Genomic DNA, 7,244 nt, shown 5'->3' with positions numbered 1-7,244 from the left:
AGCTCATCGATGGAGCATGGAGGGAAAGAGTTTGGCCGAGCCACCGCTTACGGGGTGAAGGGAAGGAAAACTGGGAGTAAAGCAAAAGCTTGAGCTGTCGACATGGTGATCGGAGCATCATTTCAAATTCGAAGTGAAAACTATTGTTCTGACATTCATTGGTCGGGCTCATCAGCGATGAACTTACTTCGTAACCTTGCATGAAGAGATGATCCAAGTATCAAACAAATCCTGAATGTTCTCAGGCACATCCATCATGTTGAAAGCACATTTCAAAATATTCCAAAAGCATCCATAAAATAGAATTGAAGAGATGATCAATCAACCCATCCTTGCCACACACACACAAAAGGCAAGCTTTGCTGCTGGGCCACACTCTTCTGATCAAATTCGGAAATCTACCGAAGACTAGTTGGAGAACTTTTACGCACGCACTTGTGTCAATCAGAGGAGATTTGGCTCTGATTCCAATCAGGTGATGCTTAATGAAGTAGGGCACTTTCTTAGTTGGCATGGCCGGCCATGCCTCATCGCAACTGCTACTGGCTAGGCACATTTCAAATGGACCAGAGCTACAGTCATAATCAAATAGTAGTAGCCGCTGGTCGGGTGAAACGTCGCTGTTACGGGGAAAAGATAGTCACCGTGTAGGAAACAATAATAATCCACGTAAGCTCTAGCAGTAGAAAAACTGATCTTAGGGTAGTTGCTGCACGCATCATTACCATGTGGACTAAAGTGAAAAATCAAAAGGCATGCATCCGGGCCAAAAAGAAGACCGCTAGAAAGACCGGGGGTAGTCGTTAAACCGTTGCTGTCAACCGGCAATATGTAAATGGAATGTAGACATGTGGTCAAAAAGAAGGATCACTCGTATCCCAACATATGCTAGCTGCTTCTCTCAAAAAATATATATATATATATGCTAGCTGCTGTTGCAACCAACGATCTGCGACCCTACCTACATTCCCATTAAAGAGCCACTTACTCTTCTTCTCAACAAATTAAGCACTGTTCAAAATTGTGCATGCAGGACCAACTGACTTGACACGCATCTGCCAGTCCCTTCGCTTGATGAAATGCAGAGACTATATCTTACAGTGACGAAGGGAATACCATACTGATCTGATGTATTACCTTCGCTCGGAAATTTGAACTAAAACCACGCCACGTGAGTTATTTCCGAACGGAGGAAGTGATTTTTAGGACATATTGCAAGTCTGATACCTAGCTCCACTTCGTGCCTCAGCAGTTCATTTTCTTCTGATCCTGCGGAGTACTAGTTTATATGCGCCCAACCGCATGGGCTAGCTGCTCGTCAGATCGATGGAGCTAATTATTCGGTGCAGTTCTGAAGAGCTTGTTGCCACGTACGCGTGATCAATAAAGAAATACTAGTAGACAGCGACACGGATCTTAATCATCATCTTATAATGCACTCTGATGCATGCGAGTTAAGACGAACAGTTGAGAGGGGCCCTCTTCCACAGCGTGTGGGCTGAGAGCTTCACCGAGGTGGTGTTTGTTTCTCTAGTTTTAGGACTTTTTCTAGTCCCTGGGACTTTTTGAAAAAGACTCTCAAGAAGATGCTTCTAAAAACTTTTAACAAAAAGTCTCACCCTGTTTGGTTTGCTAGGGATTTTTTTTAGTCCCTACATCAAAAAGTCTCCGGAAACAAACACCCCCTTGAACCTGCAGCTCCAACAGCCATGCATGACGCGTACGCTGAAACGCCAGCGTCGATATTAAGGACTTTGATGAGGAGTGACCAGATTGGTGAGTCGCAACGGACGCGGCGGGAGTAGGAACATCGCTCTCCGTCCAGCAGCCAATCGATGGATATGGACCGACGTTGAGTCATAATTTGTTATGCTATTATTAATCGTGTGATTTGGACTGCATGCACGTCTTTGCCTATCGTCACTGTCGTGTGTAATCTAGCGATGCCGAGGAGGAAATTCAGTCCCGTGCACCGACAGTTTCTTCCCGACCATCACCTAGGCTAGGCAGACAGGTCCGCTGAAATGACTGTTTCTTTATTTCTTTCTTTTTTCTTGCTTTGGAAGGGGATAGATTGTACCTGATCATACCCCAGGCAGGGCTCAGCAAAGCCTAGTCAGAAAAATAGCAAGCCGATCTCGAATACAATAAGCAATACGAAAGTGTCCTTCTGCTCACGAGCTCAAATGCACCTATAATGAATAGTAAACTAAAAAAATGTAAAAATTTGAAAAATTCTGGATTATTTTGTGGGCAACAAACATTGACGAATTGTCTACATACATACAGAGGCGGAGGACGAAAAAAATTTAAGGTGTGACGAAGTCTTAAGCAAAGATTATTTTTACGCAAACCAAAAGAGTCAATACACACTAACATTGCACACCACAAACTAATAACTAAATACAATGAAAATGTAGACATGTTTCAATTGAAAAAACAACCTAAAATATACCGATAATGAAGGTTTCAATGCCGTCTAGAAGATCCAGGCAACGGCAGATCCCTACGCTCCTGCAATTCACAATTTCACACCATTAAATTATCACTACATTGCATTGCTTCCAAGATGCCAAAAAATGTTCTCCAAAAATAATTTATAAGTCAAAAAATATACATGCATCTAATCTGAATAATTACAGCCCATACAGTACCAAAAATGATTTCCATTTGCAATAGAAGAGATAAATCATTGGAATTGAAACTACTGATTGCTGCAGATTACAAGGTATCAAAAAATGCTACGAAATTCAAAAAATATACCTCTCCCGTTTCGCCCCTTCCCCTTACTCTCCATCTTCTGCAGGCCAAGACGAGAAGGACGTGAAGCTGGGCAGCTGGCTGCCGCCGCGCTGTGCTGCCGCACCGTCCGCTAGGCCCGTCCGCAGATGCCGCTCGCCGCCTGCCTGCGTCCCTGTCTCGGCAGAGCCCAGCCACGCCTCACGCTTGCCCGATGAGTGCTCGACGCCACAGCCGCCGACCCGCCGCCCCGTCGTCCGCCACTCCGCCTACTCCTGGCCGCCGCCGCCGCCGTCATGCTAGGGTTCGCTGCTTGCTGCGTGCGTATGCCGGTCTGCGGGAGTGGCTGCGTCGCTGTTTGCCTGGCTCGAACCGCTCGATGTGTCGTTCGTGTGTGATGTGTCGCTAGAAGGCCCAAATAATGGGCTGGCTAAGGCTTCCTGGCCCAATAAAATGAATGGCCTCTCTCTCTGTAATATCTCTACTTAGCGATTCCCAGCGATTAGTGAACGAAGTGTATATGTATAAAATAATTTGGACCAAATGAAGGTGTGGCGGCTGCCACACCTTGCCCACCGGGGTCCTCCGCCACTGCATACATACAAGTTTTCACAAAGGAAAAACATTTCTAATGCTCTAAGAGAAGAAAATCAGTGCTCCAAAATGCTTTCAAAAAATAATCTTTTTGAGCATCAATTTAGTTTTTTAGAACTTTCATAGAAAAACACGAAAATTTGACATATGTAGAAAATTCGTCAACGTCTATTGCAAAAAAGAAACATATTTTTTTTTGATTTTTTTCTGTCTTTACTATTCATGAGGAAGCATTTGAGCTCATGAGATAAACTCCATGTCCCTAAACAATATCCTTTTGTGAATCAATTTTAGGATATTGGCTCCTACCGATCGGTGATATACAAGTATAATGGTATATCTATTACAGTAAAAAAAATGAAGTTTACACCATTTCAAATTTTTTTGGGCTTCTGGGCCAAGCTTTGGGTGGGAATGCCGATCTACAACCCAACTCGATTGTTGGCCTTACAAGCAGTGGCGGGGCGTACACCAAATTTAAGGAGGGGGGGGGGGGGGGGGGTTGCAAGCACGTGTATAAACTAGAATGGGTAGAGTGATGGGGAAGATCAGTATGAAGTTTTGCAGGGGAAGAGCTTATGCTTGCACATAATTCACTTGGGGGGGGGGGGCGACGACCAAAATACAACCATGGCAACATGGTAATTCATTTCAAGCTTTGTTTCCAATAATCGTCGATGGTGGCAGTGAAGACGTGGAGGCTCAGCTATAACCCGAAAAGAAGGCAAAAATCCTATTATCTGCCTTAAGCGAAGAATATATAGTGGCCATTTCATTGAAGCGCACTAGGATGGACCGGACCGAATAAGTACTTTTACCGGAACCGGTATCTAGCGATGAAGTATCCACCGTGTACTTGCGTTGAGATCAGGTTAGCATTTTCCTTTTTCTATGTGCTTCTTCTGCGCAGCAGTCTTAATACCACCAAATACAATCTGTCACACCTGACATCTTTTCAATATGGTACTCCCTCCGTTCCAAAATATAGCGCGCCCACGTTTTTCGAGGTTCAACTTTGACCATAAATTTAACCCACGAGACCGACTGCGGCGGGATCAAAAATTATATAATTAAAAACTTTTTTTGAATACGAATTCATTGGTATAATTTTTTCGCCCGCCGCAATCGGTCTTGTTGATTAAATTAATGGTCAAAGTTGAAGCACGAAAACCGAGGACGCGCTATATTTTGGAACGGAGGGAGTACATTGTTGTGTGTCAGGGAAGAGAATGTGAGCGGAGAAGGGTTGCATGCATATAATATTCTCTCTCTTCAAAATGAAGACTAACATTTTATTTCATTGTGATAGTTAGAATAGTTGATAACTTTTGAAACAATTATTCGTCTTTGAAACTTTTTATAGATTTGAATTGTTTGCGTCATGAACTTTAAAATAAGTCCAATATTGGATATATTTCAACTAATTTTCTTTAACTAATTTCAAGAAAACATATTTCACTCAACGAAAAGAAACATATTTCACTCATTTCGCTAGTTTTAGAAAACACACTACGCTCATTTACAAAAGATAGATTTCACTCATTTCAGAAAACACATTACACTCAATTAAATAGGATACATTTCACTCATTTCAGAAAACGCATTGCACTCACTCAATTGAAATACATATTTCATACATTTCAAAAAACTGATTTCACTTGTTACAAAAGATATATTTCACTCTTGGATGCACTTTGACTAAATTTCCATGCGGCGATTTAAAATGTTGTTAACTTTTGGGCTAAATTTCCAGTTTTAAAACAGTATATATTTTTGAATTCAGATCTACAAGACCTTTAAAACAAGATCAATCTTGGATGCACTTTGACTAGTTGAATTTTACAGTTTCACTCATTTCAGAAAATGTATTTCAGTCAGTTTCACATTTTACTAGTTTCACAAAACCTTTCAGTCGGTTTCAAATTTCACAAGATTAAAAAAATACATTACAATCAATTACAAAAGATAGATTTCACTCATTTTAGAAAACACATTACACTCATTTACGAAAAATAGATTTCACTCATTTTAGAAAAAACACATTATGACTATTTACAACAGATAGATTTCACTCATTTCAGAAAACACATTACAATTATTTACAGCAGATAGATTTCACATTTCAGGAAACACATTACACTCAATCAATTGAAAGTACTATTCCACCCATTTCAGAAAACCTTGCCGAACAAATTTTAAAACAGAGAACAAATTTGGAAGCATGAACAATGTATTAAAGCACAGACATTTTTTGAACATAAATATTTAAAAACATAAACATTTTTTGAACTGGTGAACAAATCTTGAAAAAACAGGAACATTTTCTAAATTCCGAACATTTTTTGAATTTAGAGAATTTTTTTTTGAAATTGAGAACAAAATTTAAACATAAATATTTTCTAAAAGTACGAACATTTTTTGAATCTTGAGAACAAATTTTGAAACAAAGAACAAATTTAAACAATTTCTTAAAGCATGAACATCTTTTGAATCTTGAGAACAAATTTTGAAACAGAGAACAAATTTGGAAGCATGAACAATGTATTAAAGCACGGACATTTTTTGAATATTTAGAACAAATTTTCGAACAGAGAACAAATTTGAAAATACCAAACAAATTTGGAAGCGCGAACATTTTTTGAACAATTTTTGAGAAATGCATACAGTTTTTGAATTTGTGAACAAAATTTGAAAACACGAATTGTTTTCAAATTCTCAACATTTTTGTAAAAGCGCGAACATTTTCCAAAAAATGTGAACATTTTTTGAAAAAGAAAACATAAACTTGAAAAAAACACAAAACAGAAATAGAAAAAGAAAAAAAACCGGTTCAGGAACCTTCTAGAAGGTTCCCAAAACCGGAAAAAACCAGCTGGAAACCTCTAGAAGGTTCCCAAAACTGGGAGCGCTGGAACGGTTCAACGGGCTGGCCCGTTGCGTCGCTGCTCGGTCGCTCGCTGTGCGAAGCGCCGGCAGTTTGACGCAACGAGCGGCATATAGGATTTTCCTCACATCTCCCGCCCCACACCCCCAAGTTGGCTCCGCCAGCAGCGGCGGCGGCGGCGGCGACAGGCTATGCGTCCGAAGCTTCGTCCGGCCTGCGTTTCCCGGCGAGCTGGTCGAGAGATTGAGGGATCGTGATGGTGAACCCCCCTCCTCTGTTTCTGTTTCCGTTTCCTCGAATTGAAAGAAAGGGTTGCGGACGCCGGACGGCAATGCTATCCGTGCTTAGTTTAGATGCAAAAATGCTGCCAGTGCTAAACAGATTTAGAGATCGTGTGGCATTGTCACTACTCAACATTCAGCAGTTTGCAGTTCACTCACTTTCACTGTCAGTCTTCAGTCTGTCTGTAGGCTAGAAATAGGAAAAAAAACATGGCTAAATATATTGCTCTGCATTAAGTTTCATAAAAAAACGATGATCATTGATGATATGTTATACTCTCTGTAAACAAATGTAAGATGTTTTGGCCGTTTACATTTGTTTACAGATGGAGTACATGCTAAAGTGCAACGGGAATCCTATGTACATTGATCATTTGGGCCTACTGCATATATTGTTGTTTTTTAACTCTCTTCTCAAACAATTTATACTGTTTTCTGACTAGTAGAATATTGAGTTATTGACACGCTGTTATTTTTACGTGTGCTTACATTAGGTGGGATTGCTCATGTTGCCTGACTTGATTATTTTTTTGCCTGCTAACCTGCTATTTAATTTTATTTCTTCTACTGATTTGCTTTGCATTATTCTCTGTTTTTGTGTGGAGGGCCCTTTTGTGGCATCTTGATCCATCAATTCCGAAACATGATCTTGTACTGAATGAAGCAATTACAAGGCCTTTGCTTGTCTGACAAAATAATTGGAAGAAAGAGCATGGCCAATTTACAGGTCGGTAGCCAGTACTTAT

General features: G+C 40.5%; 1 long non-coding RNA gene across 1 annotated transcript; it reads right to left on the bottom strand.

The window, feature by feature from the left end:
* Positions 1–2,218: 2,218 nt before the first annotated feature.
* LOC123083063 (uncharacterized) lies at positions 2,219–3,158 on the bottom strand. The gene is made up of 2 exons (XR_006439196.1): positions 2,764–3,158; positions 2,219–2,514 (listed from the first exon to the last, which is right to left on the bottom strand). It is a non-coding gene; the product is annotated as an uncharacterized lncRNA (long non-coding RNA).
* Between the last annotated feature and the right edge of the window lie 4,086 nt (positions 3,159–7,244).

This window comes from Triticum aestivum, chromosome 4A (assembly GCF_018294505.1).
Source record: "Triticum aestivum cultivar Chinese Spring chromosome 4A, IWGSC CS RefSeq v2.1, whole genome shotgun sequence".
NCBI classification, from domain to species: Eukaryota; Viridiplantae; Streptophyta; class Magnoliopsida; order Poales; family Poaceae; genus Triticum; species Triticum aestivum.
Note: the sequence above shows the minus strand (reverse complement) of the source record. Positions and strands in the feature narration are given on the sequence as shown.